Here is a 17,998-nt window from a genome sequence, read left to right on the forward strand (position 1 = left end):
GGTCGGGACACGCTCGGGTCAGGGTCGGGACACGCTCGGGTCAGGGTCGGGACACACTCGGGTCGGGGTCGGGACACACTCGGGTCAGGGTCGGGACACACTCTGGTCAGGGTCGGGGCACACTCGGATCAGGGTCGGGGCACACTCGGGTCAGGGTCGGGACTCACTCGGGTCAGGGTCGGGACACGCTCGGGTCAGGGTCGGGACACGCTCGGGTCAGGGTCGGGACAAGCTCGGGTCAGGGTCGGGACACGCTCGGTTCAGGTTCTGGACACACTACGCTCAGGACACACTAGGGACAGAGTCGGGACACACTAGGGTCAGGGTCGGGACACGCTCGGTTCAGGGTCGGGACACGCTCGGGTCAGGGTCGGGACACACTAGGGACAGGGTCTGGAAAAACTAGGGTCAGGATCAGGAAAACTAGGATAAGGGTCGGAACAAACTAGGGTCGGGCCAAACTAGGTTCAGGGTTGGGACATGCTCGGGTCAGGGTCGGGACTCACTCGGGTCAGGGTCGTGACACGCTCGGGTCAGGGTCGGGACACGCTCGGGTCAGGGTCGGGACACGCTCGGGACAGGGTCGGGACACGCTCGGGTCAGGGTCGGGACACGCTCGGGTCAGGGTCGGGACACGCTCGGGTCAGGGTCGGGACTCGCTCGGGTCAGCGTCGGGACACGCTCGGGTCAGTGTCGGGACACGCTCGGGTCAGGGCGGGACACGCTCGGGACAGGGCCGGGACACGCTCGGGTCAGGGTCGGGACACGCTCGGGTCAGGGTCGGGACACGCTCGGGTCAGGGTCGGGACACGCTCGGGTCAGGGTCGGGACTCGCTCGGGTCAGGGTCGGGACACGCTCGGGTCAGGGTCGGGACACGCTCGGGTCAGGGTCGGGACAAGCTCGGGACAGGGTCGGGACACGCTCGGGTCAGGGTCGGGACACGCTCGGGTCAGGGTCGGGACACGCTCGGGACAGGGCCGGGACACGCTCGGGTCAGGGTCGGGACACGCTCGGGTCAGGGTCGGGACACGCTCGGGTCAGGGTCGGGACACGCTCGGGTCAAAGTCGGGACAGGCACGGGTCAGGGTCGGGACTCGCTCGGGTCAGGGTCTGGACACGCTCGGGTCAGGGTCGGGACACGCTCGGGTCAGGGTCGGGACAAGCTCGGGACAGGGTCGGGACACGCTCGGGTCAGGGTCGGGACGCGCTCGGGTCAGGGTCGGGACACGCTCGGGTCAGGGTCGGGACACGCTCGGGTCAGGGTCGGGACACGCTCGGGTCAGGGTCGGGACACGCTCGGGACAGGGTCGGGACAAGCTCGGGTCAGGGTCGGGACACGCTCGGGTCAGGGTCGGGACACGCTCGGGTCAGGTTCGGGACACTCTCGGGTCAGGGTCGGGACACGCTCTGGTCAGGGTCGGGACACGCTCGGGTCAGGGTCGTGACACGCTCGGGTCAGGGTCGGGACACGCTCGGGTCAGGGTCGGGACACGCTCGGGTCAGGGTCGGGACACGCTCGGGTCAGGGTCGGGACACGCCCGGGTCAGGGTCGGGACACTCTCGGGTCGGGTCGGGACACGCTCGGGTCAGGGTCGGGACACGCTCGGGTCAGGGTCGGGACACGCTTGGGTCAGGTTCGGGACACGCTCGGGAAAGGGTCGGGACACGCTCGGTTCAGGGCCGGGACACGCTCCGGTCAGGGTCGGGACAAGCTCGGGTCTGTGTCGGGACACGCTCGGGTCAGGGTCGGGACACTCTCGGGTCAGGGTCGGGACACACTCGGGGCAGGGTCGGGACACTCTCGGGTCAGGGTCCGGACACGCTCGTGTCAGGGTCGGGACACGCTCGGGCCGGGGCGGGACACGCTCGGGTCAGGGTCGGGACATGCTCGGGTCAGGGTCGGGACACGCTGCGGTCAGGGTCGGGACACGCTCGGGTCAGGGTCGGGACACGCTCGGGTCAGGGTCGGTACACGCTCGGGTCAGGGTCGGGACACGCTCGGGTCAGGGACGGGTCACGCTCGGGTCAGGGTCGGGACACGCTCGGGTCAGGGTCGGGACACGCTCGGGTCAGGGTCGGGACACGCTCGGGTCAGGGTCGGGACACACTCGGGTCAGGGTTGGGAAACACTCGGGTCAGGGTCGGGAAACACTCGGGTCAGGGTCGCGACACACTCGGGTCAGGGTCGTGACACACTCGGGTCAGGGACGGGACACACTAGGGTCAGGGTCGGGACATACTAGGGTCAGGGTCGGGAAACACTAGGGTCAGGGTCAGGAAACACTAGGTTTGGGACACACTCGGTTCAGGGTCGGGACACACTAGGGTCAGTGTCAGGACACACTAGGGTCAGGGTCGGGTCACACTCGGGACACGCTCGGGTCAGGGTCGGGACACGCTCGGGTCCAGGTCGGGACACGCTCGGGTCAGGGTCGGGACACGCTCGGGTCAGGGTCGGGTGACGCTCGGGTCAGGGTCGGGACACGCTCGGGTCAGGTTCGGGACACGCTCGGGTCAGGGTCGGGACACGCTCGGGTCAGTTTCGGGACACGCTCGGGTCAGGGTCGGGACACGCTCGGGTCAGGGTCGGGACACGCTCGGGTCAGGGTCGGGACACGCTCGGGTCAGGGTCGGGACACGCTCGGGTCAGGGTCGGGACACGCTCGGGTCAGGGTCGGGACACGCTCGGGTCAGGGTCGGGACACGCTCGGGACAGGGTCGGGACACGCTCGGGTCAGGTTCAGGAAACGCTCGGGTCAGGGTCAGGACACGCTCGGGTCAGGGTCGGGACACGCTCGGGTCAGGGTCGGGAGACGCTCGGGTCAGGGTCGGGACACGCTCGGGTCAGGGTCGGGACACGCTCGGGTCAGGGTCGGGACACGCTCGGGTCGGGGTCGGGACACGCTCGGGTCAGGGTCGGGACACACTCTGGTCAGGGTCGGGGCACACTCGGATCAGGGTCGGGGCACACTCGGGTCAGGGTCGGGACTCACTCGGGTCAGGGTCGGGACACGCTCGGGTCAGGGTCGGGACACGCTCGGGTCAGGGTCGGGACAAGCTCGGGTCAGGGTCGGGACACGCTCGGTTCAGGTTCTGGACACACTGCGCTCAGGACACACTAGGGACAGAGTCGGGACACACTAGGGTCAGGGTCGGGACACGCTCGGTTCAGGGTCGGGACACGCTCGGGTCAGGGTCGGGACACACTAGGGACAGGGTCTGGAAAAACTAGGGTCAGGATCAGGAAAACTAGGATAAGGGTCGGAACAAACTAGGGTCGGGCCAAACTAGGTTCAGGGTTGGGACATGCTCGGGTCAGGGTCGGGACTCACTCGGGTCAGGGTCGTGACACGCTCGGGTCAGGGTCGGGACACGCTCGGGTCAGGGTCGGGACACGCTCGGGACAGGGTCGGGACACGCTCGGGTCAGGGTCGGGACACGCTCGGGTCAGGGTCGGGACACGCTCGGGTCAGGGTCGGGACTCGCTCGGGTCAGCGTCGGGACACGCTCGGGTCAGTGTCGGGACACGCTCGGGTCAGGGCGGGACACGCTCGGGACAGGGCCGGGACACGCTCGGGTCAGGGTCGGGACACGCTCGGGTCAGGGTCGGGACACGCTCGGGTCAGGGTCGGGACACGCTCGGGTCAGGGTCGGGACACGCTCGGGTCAGGGTCGGGACTCGCTCGGGTCAGTGTCGGGACACGCTCGGGTCAGGGCGGGACACGCTCGGGACAGGGCCGGGACACGCTCGGGTCAGGGTCGGGACACGCTCGGGTCAGGGTCGGGACACGCTCGGGTCAGGGTCGGGACACGCTCGGGTCAGGGTCGGGACTCGCTCGGGTCAGGGTCGGGACACGCTCGGGTCAGGGTCGGGACACGCTCGGGTCAGGGTCGGGACAAGCTCGGGACAGGGTCGGGACACGCTCGGGTCAGGGTCGGGACACGCTCGGGTCAGGGTCGGGACACGCTCGGGACAGGGCCGGGACACGCTCGGGTCAGGGTCGGGACACGCTCGGGTCAGGGTCGGGACACGCTCGGGTCAGGGTCGGGACACGCTCGGGTCAAAGTCGGGACAGGCACGGGTCAGGGTCGGGACTCGCTCGGGTCAGGGTCTGGACACGCTCGGGTCAGGGTCGGGACACGCTCGGGTCAGGGTCGGGACAAGCTCGGGACAGGGTCGGGACACGCTCGGGTCAGGGTCGGGACGCGCTCGGGTCAGGGTCGGGACACGCTCGGGTCAGGGTCGGGACACGCTCGGGTCAGGGTCGGGACACGCTCGGGTCAGGGTCGGGACACGCTCGGGACAGGGTCGGGACAAGCTCGGGTCAGGGTCGGGACACGCTCGGGTCAGGGTCGGGACACGCTCGGGTCAGGTTCGGGACACTCTCGGGTCAGGGTCGGGACACGCTCTGGTCAGGGTCGGGACACGCTCGGGTCAGGGTCGTGACACGCTCGGGTCAGGGTCGGGACACGCTCGGGTCAGGGTCGGGACACGCTCGGGTCAGGGTCGGGACACGCTCGGGTCAGGGTCGGGACACGCCCGGGTCAGGGTCGGGACACTCTCGGGTCGGGTCGGGACACGCTCGGGTCAGGGTCGGGACACGCTCGGGTCAGGGTCGGGACACGCTCGGGTCAGGTTCGGGACACGCTCGGGAAAGGGTCGGGACACGCTCGGTTCAGGGCCGGGACACGCTCCGGTCAGGGTCGGGACAAGCTCGGGTCTGTGTCGGGACACGCTCGGGTCAGGGTCGGGACACTCTCGGGTCAGGGTCGGGACACACTCGGGGCAGGGTCGGGACACTCTCGGGTCAGGGTCCGGACACGCTCGTGTCAGGGTCGGGACACGCTCGGGCCGGGGCGGGACACGCTCGGGTCAGGGTCGGGACATGCTCGGGTCAGGGTCGGGACACGCTGCGGTCAGGGTCGGGACACGCTCGGGTCAGGGTCGGGACACGCTCGGGTCAGGGTCGGTACACGCTCGGGTCAGGGTCGGGACACGCTCGGGTCAGGGACGGGTCACGCTCGGGTCAGGGTCGGGACACGCTCGGGTCAGGGTCGGGACACGCTCGGGTCAGGGTCGGGACACGCTCGGGTCAGGGTCGGGACACACTCGGGTCAGGGTTGGGAAACACTCGGGTCAGGGTCGGGAAACACTCGGGTCAGGGTCGCGACACACTCGGGTCAGGGTCGTGACACACTCGGGTCAGGGACGGGACACACTAGGGTCAGGGTCGGGACATACTAGGGTCAGGGTCGGGAAACACTAGGGTCAGGGTCAGGAAACACTAGGTTTGGGACACACTCGGTTCAGGGTCGGGACACACTAGGGTCAGTGTCAGGACACACTAGGGTCAGGGTCGGGTCACACTCGGGACACGCTCGGGTCAGGGTCGGGACACGCTCGGGTCCAGGTCGGGACACGCTCGGGTCAGGGTCGGGACACGCTCGGGTCAGGGTCGGGTCACGCTCGGGTCAGGGTCGGGACACGCTCGGGTCAGGTTCGGGACACGCTCGGGTCAGGGTCGGGACACGCTCGGGTCAGTTTCGGGACACGCTCGGGTCAGGGTCGGGACACGCTCGGGTCAGGGTCGGGACACGCTCGGGTCAGGGTCGGGACACGCTCGGGTCAGGGTCGGGACACGCTCGGGTCAGGGTCGGGACACGCTCGGGTCAGGGTCGGGACACGCTCGGGTCAGGGTCGGGACACGCTCGGGACAGGGTCGGGACACGCTCGGGTCAGGTTCAGGAAACGCTCGGGTCAGGGTCAGGACACGCTCGGGTCAGGGTCGGGACACGCTCGGGTCAGGGTCGGGAGACGCTCGGGTCAGGGTCGGGACACGCTCGGGTCAGGGTCGGGACACGCTCGGGTCAGGGTCGGGACACGCTCGGGTCGGGGTCGGGACACGCTCGGGTCAGGGTCGGGACACACTCTGGTCAGGGTCGGGGCACACTCGGATCAGGGTCGGGGCACACTCGGGTCAGGGTCGGGACTCACTCGGGTCAGGGTCGGGACACGCTCGGGTCAGGGTCGGGACACGCTCGGGTCAGGGTCGGGACAAGCTCGGGTCAGGGTCGGGACACGCTCGGTTCAGGTTCTGGACACACTGCGCTCAGGACACACTAGGGACAGAGTCGGGACACACTAGGGTCAGGGTCGGGACACGCTCGGTTCAGGGTCGGGACACGCTCGGGTCAGGGTCGGGACACACTAGGGACAGGGTCTGGAAAAACTAGGGTCAGGATCAGGAAAACTAGGATAAGGGTCGGAACAAACTAGGGTCGGGCCAAACTAGGTTCAGGGTTGGGACATGCTCGGGTCAGGGTCGGGACTCACTCGGGTCAGGGTCGTGACACGCTCGGGTCAGGGTCGGGACACGCTCGGGTCAGGGTCGGGACACGCTCGGGACAGGGTCGGGACACGCTCGGGTCAGGGTCGGGACACGCTCGGGTCAGGGTCGGGACACGCTCGGGTCAGGGTCGGGACTCGCTCGGGTCAGCGTCGGGACACGCTCGGGTCAGTGTCGGGACACGCTCGGGTCAGGGCGGGACACGCTCGGGACAGGGCCGGGACACGCTCGGGTCAGGGTCGGGACACGCTCGGGTCAGGGTCGGGACACGCTCGGGTCAGGGTCGGGACACGCTCGGGTCAGGGTCGGGACTCGCTCGGGTCAGGGTCGGGACACGCTCGGGTCAGGGTCGGGACACGCTCGGGTCAGGGTCGGGACAAGCTCGGGACAGGGTCGGGACACGCTCGGGTCAGGGTCGGGACACGCTCGGGTCAGGGTCGGGACACGCTCGGGACAGGGCCGGGACACGCTCGGGTCAGGGTCGGGACACGCTCGGGTCAGGGTCGGGACACGCTCGGGTCAGGGTCGGGACACGCTCGGGTCAAAGTCGGGACAGGCACGGGTCAGGGTCGGGACTCGCTCGGGTCAGGGTCTGGACACGCTCGGGTCAGGGTCGGGACACGCTCGGGTCAGGGTCGGGACAAGCTCGGGACAGGGTCGGGACACGCTCGGGTCAGGGTCGGGACGCGCTCGGGTCAGGGTCGGGACACGCTCGGGTCCAGGTCGGGACACGCTCGGGTCAGGGTCGGGACACGCTCGGGTCAGGGTCGGGACACGCTCGGGTCAGGGTCGGGACACGCTCGGGTCAGGGTCGGGACACGCCCGGGTCAGGGTCGGGACACTCTCGGGTCGGGTCGGGACACGCTCGGGTCAGGGTCGGGATACGCTCGGGTCAGGGTCGGGACACGCTCGGGTCAGGTTCGGGACACGCTCGGGAAAGGGTCGGGACACGCTCGGTTCAGGGCCGGGACAAGCTCGGGTCTGTGTCGGGACACGCTCGGGTCAGGGTCGGGACACTCTCGGGTCAGGGTCGGGACACACTCGGGGCAGGGTCGGGACACTCTCGGGTCAGGGTCCGGACACGCTCGTGTCAGGGTCGTGACACGCTCGGGCCGGGGCGGGACACGCTCGGGTCAGGGTCGGGACATGCTCGGGTCAGGGTCGGGACACGCTGCGGTCAGGGTCGGGACACGCTCGGGTCAGGGTCGGGACACGCTCGGGTCAGGGTCGGTACACGCTCGGGTCAGGGTCGGGACACGCTCGGGTCAGGGACGGGTCACGCTCGGGTCAGGGTCGGGACACGCTCGGGTCAGGGTCGGGACACGCTCGGGTCAGGGTCGGGACACGCTCGGGTCAGGGTCGGGACACACTCGGGTCAGGGTTGGGAAACACTCGGGTCAGGGTCGGGAAACACTCGGGTCAGGGTCGCGACACACTCGGGTCAGGGTCGTGACACACTCGGGTCAGGGACGGGACACACTAGGGTCAGGGTCGGGACATACTAGGGTCAGGGTCGGGAAACACTAGGGTCAGGGTCAGGAAACACTAGGTTTGGGACACACTCGGTTCAGGGTCGGGACACACTAGGGTCAGTGTCAGGACACACTAGGGTCAGGGTCGGGTCACACTCGGGACACGCTCGGGTCAGGGTCGGGACACGCTCGGGTCCAGGTCGGGACACGCTCGGGTCAGGGTCGGGACACGCTCGGGTCAGGGTCGGGTCACGCTCGGGTCAGGGTCGGGACACGCTCGGGTCAGGTTCGGGACACGCTCGGGTCAGGGTCGGGACACGCTCGGGTCAGTTTTGGGACACGCTCGGGTCAGGGTCGGGACACGCTCGGGTCAGGGTCGGGACACGCTCGGGTCAGGGTCGGGACACGCTCGGGTCAGGGTCGGGACACGCTCGGGTCAGGGTCGGGACACGCTCGGGTCAGGGTCGGGACACGCTCGGGTCAGGGTCGGGACACGCTCGGGACAGGGTCGGGACACGCTCGGGTCAGGTTCAGGAAACGCTCGGGTCAGGGTCAGGACACGCTCGGGTCAGGATCGGGACACGCTCGGGTCAGGGTCGGGAGACGCTCGGGTCAGGGTCGGGACACGCTCGGGTCAGGGTCGGGATACTCTCGGGTCAGGGTCGGGACACACTCGGGTCGGGGTCGGGACACACTCGGGTCAGGGTCGGGACACACTCTGGTCAGGGTCGGGGCACACTCGGATCAGGGTCGGGGCACACTCGGGTCAGGGTCGGGACTCACTCGGGTCAGGGTCGGGACACGCTCGGGTCAGGGTCGGGACACGCTCGGGTCAGGGTCGGGACAAGCTCGGGTCAGGGTCGGGACACGCTCGGTTCAGGTTCTGGACACACTACGCTCAGGACACACTAGGGACAGAGTCGGGACACACTAGGGTCAGGGTCGGGACACGCTCGGTTCAGGGTCGGGACACGCTCGGGTCAGGGTCGGGACACACTAGGGACAGGGTCTGGAAAAACTAGGGTCAGTATCAGGAAAACTAGGATAAGGGTCGGAACAAACTAGGGTCGGGCCAAACTAGGTTCAGGGTTGGGACACGCTCGGGTCAGGGTCGGGACTCACTCGGGTCAGGGTCGTGACACGCTCGGGTCAGGGTCGGGACACGCTCGGGTCAGGGTCGGGACACGCTCGGGACAGGGTCGGGACACGCTCGGGTCAGGGTCGGGACACGCTCGGGTCAGGGTCGGGACACGCTCGGGTCAGGGTCGGGACTCGCTCGGGTCAGCGTCGGGACACGCTCGGGTCAGGGTCGGGACACGCTCGGGTCAGGGCGGGACACGCTCGGGACAGGGCCGGGACACGCTCGGGTCAGGGTCGGGACACGCTCGGGTCAGGGTCGGGACACGCTCGGGTCAGGGTCGGGACACGCTCGGGTCAGGGTCGGGACTCGCTCGGGTCAGGGTCGGGACACGCTCGGGTCAGGGTCGGGACACGCTCGGGTCAGGGTCGGGACAAGCTCGGGACAGGGTCGGGACACGCTCGGGTCAGGGTCGGGACACGCTCGGGTCAGGGTCGGGACACGCTCGGGACAGGGCCGGGACACGCTCGGGTCAGGGTCGGGACACGCTCGGGTCAGGGTCGGGACACGCTCGGGTCAGGGTCGGGACACGCTCGGGTCAAAGTCGGGACAGGCACGGGTCAGGGTCGGGACTCGCTCGGGTCAGGGTCGGGACACGCTCGGGTCAGGGTCGGGACACGCTCGGGTCAGGGTCGGGACAAGCTCGGGACAGGGTCGGGACACGCTCGGGTCAGGGTCGGGACGCGCTCGGGTCAGGGTCGGGACATGCTCGGGTCCAGGTCGGGACACGCTCGGGTCAGGGTCGGGACACGCTCGGGTCAGGGTCGGGACACGCTCGGGACAGGGTCGGGACACGCTCGGGTCAGGTTCAGGAAACGCTCGGGTCAGGGTCAGGACACGCTCGGGTCAGGGTCGGGACACGCTCGGGTCAGGGTCGGGAGACGCTCGGGTCAGGGTCGGGACACGCTCGGGTCAGGGTCGGGATACTCTCGGGTCAGGGTCGGGACACACTCGGGTCGGGGTCGGGACACACTCGGGTCAGGGTCGGGACACACTCTGGTCAGGGTCGGGGCACACTCGGATCAGGGTCGGGGCACACTCGGGTCAGGGTCGGGACTCACTCGGGTCAGGGTCGCGACACGCTCGGGTCAGGGTCGGGACACGCTCGGGTCAGGGTCGGGACAAGCTCGGGTCAGGGTCGGGACACGCTCGGTTCAGGTTCTGGACACACTACGCTCAGGACACACTAGGGACAGAGTCGGGACACACTAGGGTCAGGGTCGGGACACGCTCGGTTCAGGGTCGGGACACGCTCGGGTCAGGGTCGGGACACACTAGGGACAGGGTCTGGAAAAACTAGGGTCAGGATCAGGAAAACTAGGATAAGGGTCGGAACAAACTAGGGTCGGGCCAAACTAGGTTCAGGGTCGGGACATGCTCGGGTCAGGGTCGGGACTCACTCGGGTCAGGGTCGGGACACGCTCGGGTCAGGGTCGGGACACGCTCGGGTCAGGGACGGGACACGCTCGGGTCAGGGTCGGGACACGCTCGGGTCAGGGTCGGGAGACGCTCGGGTCAGGGTCGGGACATGCTCGGGTCAGGGTCGGGACACTCTCGGGTCAGGGTCGGGACACACTCGGGTCAGGGTCGGGACACGCTCGGGTCAGGGTCGGGACACGCTCGGGGCAGGGTCGGGACACACTAGGGACAGGGTCTGGAAAAACTAGGGTCAGGATCAGGAAAACTAGGTTCAGGGTCGGAACAAACTAGGGTCGGGCCAAACTAGGTTCAGGGTCGGGGCACGCTCGGGACAGGCTCGGGACACGCTCGGGTCAGGGTCGGGACACTCTCGGGTCAGGGTCGGGACACACTCGGGTCAGGGTCGGGACACACTCGGGTCAGGGTCGGGACACACTCTGGTCAGGGTCAGGGCACACTCGGGTCAGGGTCGGGACACACTCGGGTCAGGGTCGGGACACACTCGGGTGAGGGTCGGGACACACTCGGGTCAGGGTCGGGACACACTCGGGTCAGGTTCGGGACTCACTCGGGTCAGGGTCGGGACACGCTCGGGTCCGGGTCGGGACACGCTCGGGTCAGGGTCGGGACACGCTCGGGTCAGGGTCGGGACACGCTCGGGTCAGGGTCGGCACACACTAGGAACAGGGTCTGGAAAAACTAGGGTCAGGATCAGGAAAACTAGGATCAGGGTCGGAACAAACTAGGGTCGGGCCAAACTAGGTGCAGGGTCGGGACATGCTCGGGACAGGCTCGGGACACGCTCGGGTCAGGGTCGGGACACGCTCGGGTCAGGGTCGGGACACGCTCGGGTCAGGGTCGGGAAACACTAGGATCAGGGTCGGGAAACACTAGGGTTGGGACACACTCGGTTCAGGATCGGGACACACTATGGTCAGGGTCAGGACACACTAGGGTCAGGGTCAGGACACACTAGGGTCAAGGTCGGGACACACTCGGGTCAGGGTCGGGACACACTCGGGTCAGGGTCGGGACACACTCGGGTCAGGGTTGGGAAACACTCGGGTCAGGGTCGTGACACACTCGGGTCAGGGTCGTGACACACTCGGGTCAGGGACGGGACACACTAGGGTCAGGGTCGGGACATACTAGGGTCAGGGTCGGGAAACACTACGGTCAGGGTCAGGAAACACTAGGTTTGGGACACACTCGGTTCAGGGTCGGGACACACTAGGGTCAGTGTCAGGACACACTAGGGTCAGGGTCGGGTCACACTCGGGACACGCTCGGGTCAGGGTCGGGACACGCTCGGGTCCAGGTCGGGACACGCTCGGGTCAGTGTCGGGACACGCTCGGGTCAGGGTCGGGTCACGCTCGGGTCAGGGTCGGGACACGCTCGGGTCAGGTTCGGGACACGCTCGGGTCAGGGTCGGGACACGCTCGGGTCAGTTTCGGGACACGCTCGGGTCAGGGTCGGGACACGCTCGGGTCAGGGTCGGGACACGCTCGGGTCAGGGTCGGGACACGCTCGGGTCAGGGTCGGGACACGCTCGGGTCAGGGTCGGGACACGCTCGGGTCAGGGTCGGGACACGCTCGGGTCAGGGTCGGGACACGCTCGGGACAGGGTCGGGACACGCTCGGGTCAGGTTCAGGAAACGCTCGGGTCAGGGTCAGGACACGCTCGGGTCAGGGTCGGGACAAGCTCGGGTCAGGGTCGGGAGACGCTCGGGTCAGGGTCGGGACACGCTCGGGTCAGGGTCGGGATACTCTCGGGTCAGGGTCGGGACACACTCGGGTCGGGGTCGGGACACACTCGGGTCAGGGTCGGGACACACTCTGGTCAGGGTCGGGGCACACTCGGATCAGGGTCGGGGCACACTCGGGTCAGGGTCGGGACTCACTCGGGTCAGGGTCGGGACACGCTCGGGTCAGGGTCGGGACACGCTCGGGTCAGGGTCGGGACAAGCTCGGGTCAGGGTCGGGACACGCTCGGTTCAGGTTCTGGACACACTACGCTCAGGACACACTAGGGACAGAGTCGGGACACACTAGGGTCAGGGTCGGGACACGCTCGGTTCAGGGTCGGGACACGCTCGGGTCAGGGTCGGGATACACTAGCGACAGGGTCTGGAAAAACTAGGGTCAGGATCAGGAAAACTAGGATAAGGGTCGGAACAAACTAGGGTCGGGCCAAACTAGGTTCAGGGTTGGGACATGCTCGGGTCAGGGTCGGGACTCACTCGGGTCAGGGTCGTGACACGCTCGGGTCAGGGTCGGGACACGCTCGGGTCAGGGTCGGGACACGCTCGGGACAGGGTCGGGACACGCTCGGGTCAGGGTCGGGACACGCTCGGGTCAGGGTCGGGACACGCTCGGGTCAGGGTCGGGACTCGCTCGGGTCTGGGTCGGGACACGCTCGGGTCAGGTCCTGGACACACTACGCTCAGGACACACTAGTGACAGAGTCGGGACACACTCTGGTCAGGGTCGGGGCACACTCGGGTCAGGGTCGGGACACGCTCGGGTCAGGGTCGGGATACGCTCGGGTCAGGGTCGGGACAAGCTCGGGTCAGGGTCGGGACACGCTCGGTTCAGGTTCTGGACACACTACGCTCAGGACACACTAGGGACAGAGTCGGGACACACTAGGGTCAGGGTCGGGACACGCTCGATTCAGGGTCGGGACACGCTCGGGTCAGGGTCGGGACACACTAGGGACAGGGTCTGGAAAAACTAGGGTCAGGATCAGGAAAACTAGGATAAGGGTCGGAACAAACTAGGGTCGGGCCAAACTAGGTTCAGGGTCGGGACATGCTCGGGTCAGGGTCGGGACTCACTCGGGTCAGGGTCGGGACACGCTCGGGTCAGGGTCGGGACACGCTCGGGTCAGGGACGGGACACGCTCGGGTCAGGGTCGGGACACGCTCGGGTCATGGTCGGGAGACGCTCGGGTCAGGGTCGGGACATGCTCGGGTCAGGGTCGGGACACTCTCGGGTCAGGGTCGGGACACACTCGGGTCAGGGTCGGGACACGCTCGGGTCAGGGTCGGGACACGCTCGGGGCAGGGTCGGGACACACTAGGGACAGGGTCTGGAAAAACTAGGGTCAGGATCAGGAAAACTAGGTTCAGGGTCGGAACAAACTAGGGTCGGGCCAAACTAGGTTCAGGGTCGGGGCACGCTCGGGACAGGCTCGGGACACGCTCGGGTCAGGGTCGGGACACTCTCGGGTCAGGGTCGGGACACACTCGGGTCAGGGTCGGGACACACTCGGGTCAGGGTCGGGACACACTCTGGTCAGGGTCAGGGCACACTCGGGTCAGGGTCGGGACACACTCGGGTCAGGGTCGGGACACACTCGGGTGAGGGTCGGGACACACTCGGGTCAGGGTCGGGACACACTCGGGTCAGGTTCGGGACTCACTCGGGTCAGGGTCGGGACACGCTCGGGTCCGGGTCGGGACACGCTCGGGTCAGGGTCGGGACACGCTCGGGTCAGGGTCGGGACACGCTCGGGTCAGGGTCGGCACACACTAGGAACAGGGTCTGGAAAAACTAGGGTCAGGATCAGGAAAACTAGGATCAGGGTCGGAACAAACTAGGGTCGGGCCAAACTAGGTGCAGGGTCGGGACATGCTCGGGACAGGCTCGGGACACGCTCGGGTCAGGGTCGGGACACGCTCGGGTCAGGGTCGGGACACGCTCGGGTCAGGGTCGGGAAACACTAGGATCAGGGTCGGGAAACACTAGGGTTGGGACACACTCGGTTCAGGATCGGGACACACTATGGTCAGGGTCAGGACACACTAGGGTCAGGGTCAGGACACACTAGGGTCAAGGTCGGGACACACTCGGGTCAGGGTCGGGACACACTCGGGTCAGGGTCGCGACACACTTGGGTCAGGGTCGTGACACACTCGGGTCAGGGACGGGACACACTAGGGTCAGGGTCGGGACATACTAGGGTCAGGGTCGGGAAACACTACGGTCAGGGTCAGGAAACACTAGGTTTGGGACACACTCGGTTCAGGGTCGGGACACACTAGGGTCAGTGTCAGGACACACTAGGGTCAGGGTCGGGTCACACTCGGGACACGCTCGGGTCAGGGTCGGGACACGCTCGGGTCCAGGTCGGGACACGCTCGGGTCAGGGTCGGGACACGCTCGGGTCAGGGTCGGGTCACGCTCGGGTCAGGGTCGGGACACGCTCGGGTCAGGTTCGGGACACGCTCGGGTCAGGGTCGGGACACGCTCGGGTCAGTTTCGGGACACGCTCGGGTCAGGGTCGGGACACGCTCGGGTCAGGGTCGGGACATGCTCCGGTCAGGGTCGGGACACGCTCGGGTCAGGGTCGGGACACGCTCGGGTCAGGGTCGGGACACGCTCGGGTCAGGGTCGGGACACGCTCGGGTCAGGGTCGGGACACGCTCGGGACAGGGTCGGGACACGCTCGGGTCAGGTTCAGGAAAAGCTCGGGTCAGGGTCAGGACACGCTCGGGTCAGGGTCGGGACACGCTCGGGTCAGGGTCGGGAGACGCTCGGGTCAGGGTCGGGACACGCTCGGGTCAGGGTCGGGACACACTCGGGTCAGGGTCGGGACACACTCGGGTCGGGGTCGGGACACACTCGGGTCAGGGTCGGGACACACTCTGGTCAGGGTCGGGGCACACTCGGATCAGGGTCGGGGCACACTCGGGTCAGGGTCGGGACTCACTCGGGTCAGGGTCGGGACACGCTCGGGTCAGGGTCGGGACACGCTCGGGTCAGGGTCGGGACAAGCTCGGGTCAGGGTCGGGACACGCTCGGTTCAGGTTCTGGACACACTACGCTCAGGACACACTAGGGACAGAGTCGGGACACACTAGGGTCAGGGTCGGGACACGCTCGGTTCAGGGTCGAGACACGCTCGGGTCAGGGTCGGGACACACTAGGGACAGGGTCTGGAAAAACTAGGGTCAGGATCAGGAAAACTAGGATAAGGGTCGGAACAAACTAGGGTCGGGCCAAACTAGGTTCAGGGTAGGGACAAGCTCGGGTCAGGGTCGGGACTCACTCGGGTCAGGGTCGTGACACGCTCGGGTCAGGGTCGGGACACGCTCGGGTCAGGGTCGGGACACGCTCGGGACAGGGTCGGGACATGCTCGGGTCAGGGTCGGGACACGCTCGGGTCAGGGTCGGGACACGCTCGGGTCAGGGTCGGGACTCGCTCGGGTCAGCGTCGGGACACGCTCGGGTCAGTGTCGGGACACGCTCGGGTCAGGGCGGGACACGCTCGGGACAGGGCCGGGACACGCTCGGGTCAGGGTCGGGACACGCTCGGGTCAGGGTCGGGACACGCTCGGGTCAGGGTCGGGACACGCTCGGGTCAGGGTCGGGACTCGCTCGGGTCAGGGTCGGGACACGCTCGGGTCAGGGTCGGGACACGCTCGGGTCAGGGTCGGGACAAGCTCGGGACAGGGTCGGGACACGCTCGGGACAGGGCCGGGACACGCTCGGGTCAGGGTCGGGACACGCTCGGGTCAGGGTCGGGACACGCTCGGGTCAGGGTCGGGACACGCTCGGGTCAAAGTCGGGACAGGCACGGGTCAGGGTCGGGACTCGCTCGGGTCAGGGTCTGGACACGCTCGGGTCAGGGTCGGGACACGCTCGGGTCAGGGTCGGGACAAGCTCGGGACAGGGTCGGGACACGCTCGGGTCAGGGTCGGGACGCGCTCGGGTCAGGGTCGGGACACGCTCGGGTCCAGGTCGGGACACGCTCGGGTCAGGGTCGGGACACGCTCGGGTCAGGGTCGGGACACGCTCGGGTCAGGGTCGGGACACACTAGGGACAGGGTCTGGAAAAACTAGGGTCAGGATCAGGAAAACTAGGATAAGGGTCGGAACAAACTAGGGTCGGGCCAAACTAGGTTCAGGGTCGGGACATGCTCGGGTCAGGGTCGGGACTCACTCGGGTCAGGGTCGGGACACGCTCGGGTCAGGGTCGGGACACGCTCGGGTCAGGGACGGGACACGCTCGGGTCAGGGTCGGGACACGCTCGGGTCATGGTCGGGAGACGCTCGGGTCAGGGTCGGGACATGCTCGGGTCAGGGTCGGGACACTCTCGGGTCAGGGTCGGGACACACTCGGGTCAGGGTCGGGACACGCTCGGGTCAGGGTCGGGACACGCTCGGGGCAGGGTCGGGACACACTAGGGACAGGGTCTGGAAAAACTAGGGTCAGGATCAGGAAAACTAGGTTCAGGGTCGGAACAAACTAGGGTCGGGCCAAACTAGGTTCAGGGTCGGGGCACGCTCGGGACAGGCTCGGGACACGCTCGGGTCAGGGTCGGGACACTCTCGGGTCAGGGTCGGGACACACTCGGGTCAGGGTCGGGACACACTCGGGTCAGGGTCGGGACACACTCTGGTCAGGGTCAGGGCACACTCGGGTCAGGGTCGGGACACACTCGGGTCAGGGTCGGGACACACTCGGGTGAGGGTCGGGACACACTCGGGTCAGGGTCGGGACACACTCGGGTCAGGTTCGGGACTCACTCGGGTCAGGGTCGGGACACGCTCGGGTCCGGGTCGGGACACGCTCGGGTCAGGGTCGGGACACGCTCGGGTCAGGGTCGGGACACGCTCGGGTCAGGGTCGGCACACACTAGGAACAGGGTCTGGAAAAACTAGGGTCAGGATCAGGAAAACTAGGATCAGGGTCGGAACAAACTAGGGTCGGGCCAAACTAGGTGCAGGGTCGGGACATGCTCGGGACAGGCTCGGGACACGCTCGGGTCAGGGTCGGGACACGCTCGGGTCAGGGTCGGGACACGCTCGGGTCAGGGTCGGGAAACACTAGGATCAGGGTCGGGAAACACTAGGGTTGGGACACACTCGGTTCAGGATCGGGACACACTATGGTCAGGGTCAGGACACACTAGGGTCAGGGTCAGGACACACTAGGGTCAAGGTCGGGACACACTCGGGTCAGGGTCGGGACACACTCGGGTCAGGGTCGCGACACACTTGGGTCAGGGTCGTGACACACTCGGGTCAGGGACGGGACACACTAGGGTCAGGGTCGGGACATACTAGGGTCAGGGTCGGGAAACACTACGGTCAGGGTCAGGAAACACTAGGTTTGGGACACACTCGGTTCAGGGTCGGGACACACTAGGGTCAGTGTCAGGACACACTAGGGTCAGGGTCGGGTCACACTCGGGACACGCTCGGGTCAGGGTCGGGACACGCTCGGGTCCAGGTCGGGACACGCTCGGGTCAGGGTCGGGACACGCTCGGGTCAGGGTCGGGTCACGCTCGGGTCAGGGTCGGGTCACGCTCGGGTCAGGGTCGGGACACGCTCGGGTCAGGTTCGGGACACGCTCGGGTCAGGGTCGGGACACGCTCGGGTCAGTTTCGGGACACGCTCGGGTCAGGGTCGGGACACGCTCGGGTCAGGGTCGGGACATGCTCCGGTCAGGGTCGGGACACGCTCGGGTCAGGGTCGGGACACGCTCGGGTCAGGGTCGGGACACGCTCGGGTCAGGGTCGGGACACGCTCGGGTCAGGGTCGGGACACGCTCGGGACAGGGTCGGGACACGCTCGGGTCAGGTTCAGGAAAAGCTCGGGTCAGGGTCAGG

The sequence above is a fragment of the Somniosus microcephalus genome, chromosome 8 (assembly GCF_052327205.1).
Source record: "Somniosus microcephalus isolate GS21.2 chromosome 8, FLI_Smic_1.0, whole genome shotgun sequence".
Lineage (NCBI taxonomy): Eukaryota > Metazoa > Chordata > Chondrichthyes > Squaliformes > Somniosidae > Somniosus > Somniosus microcephalus.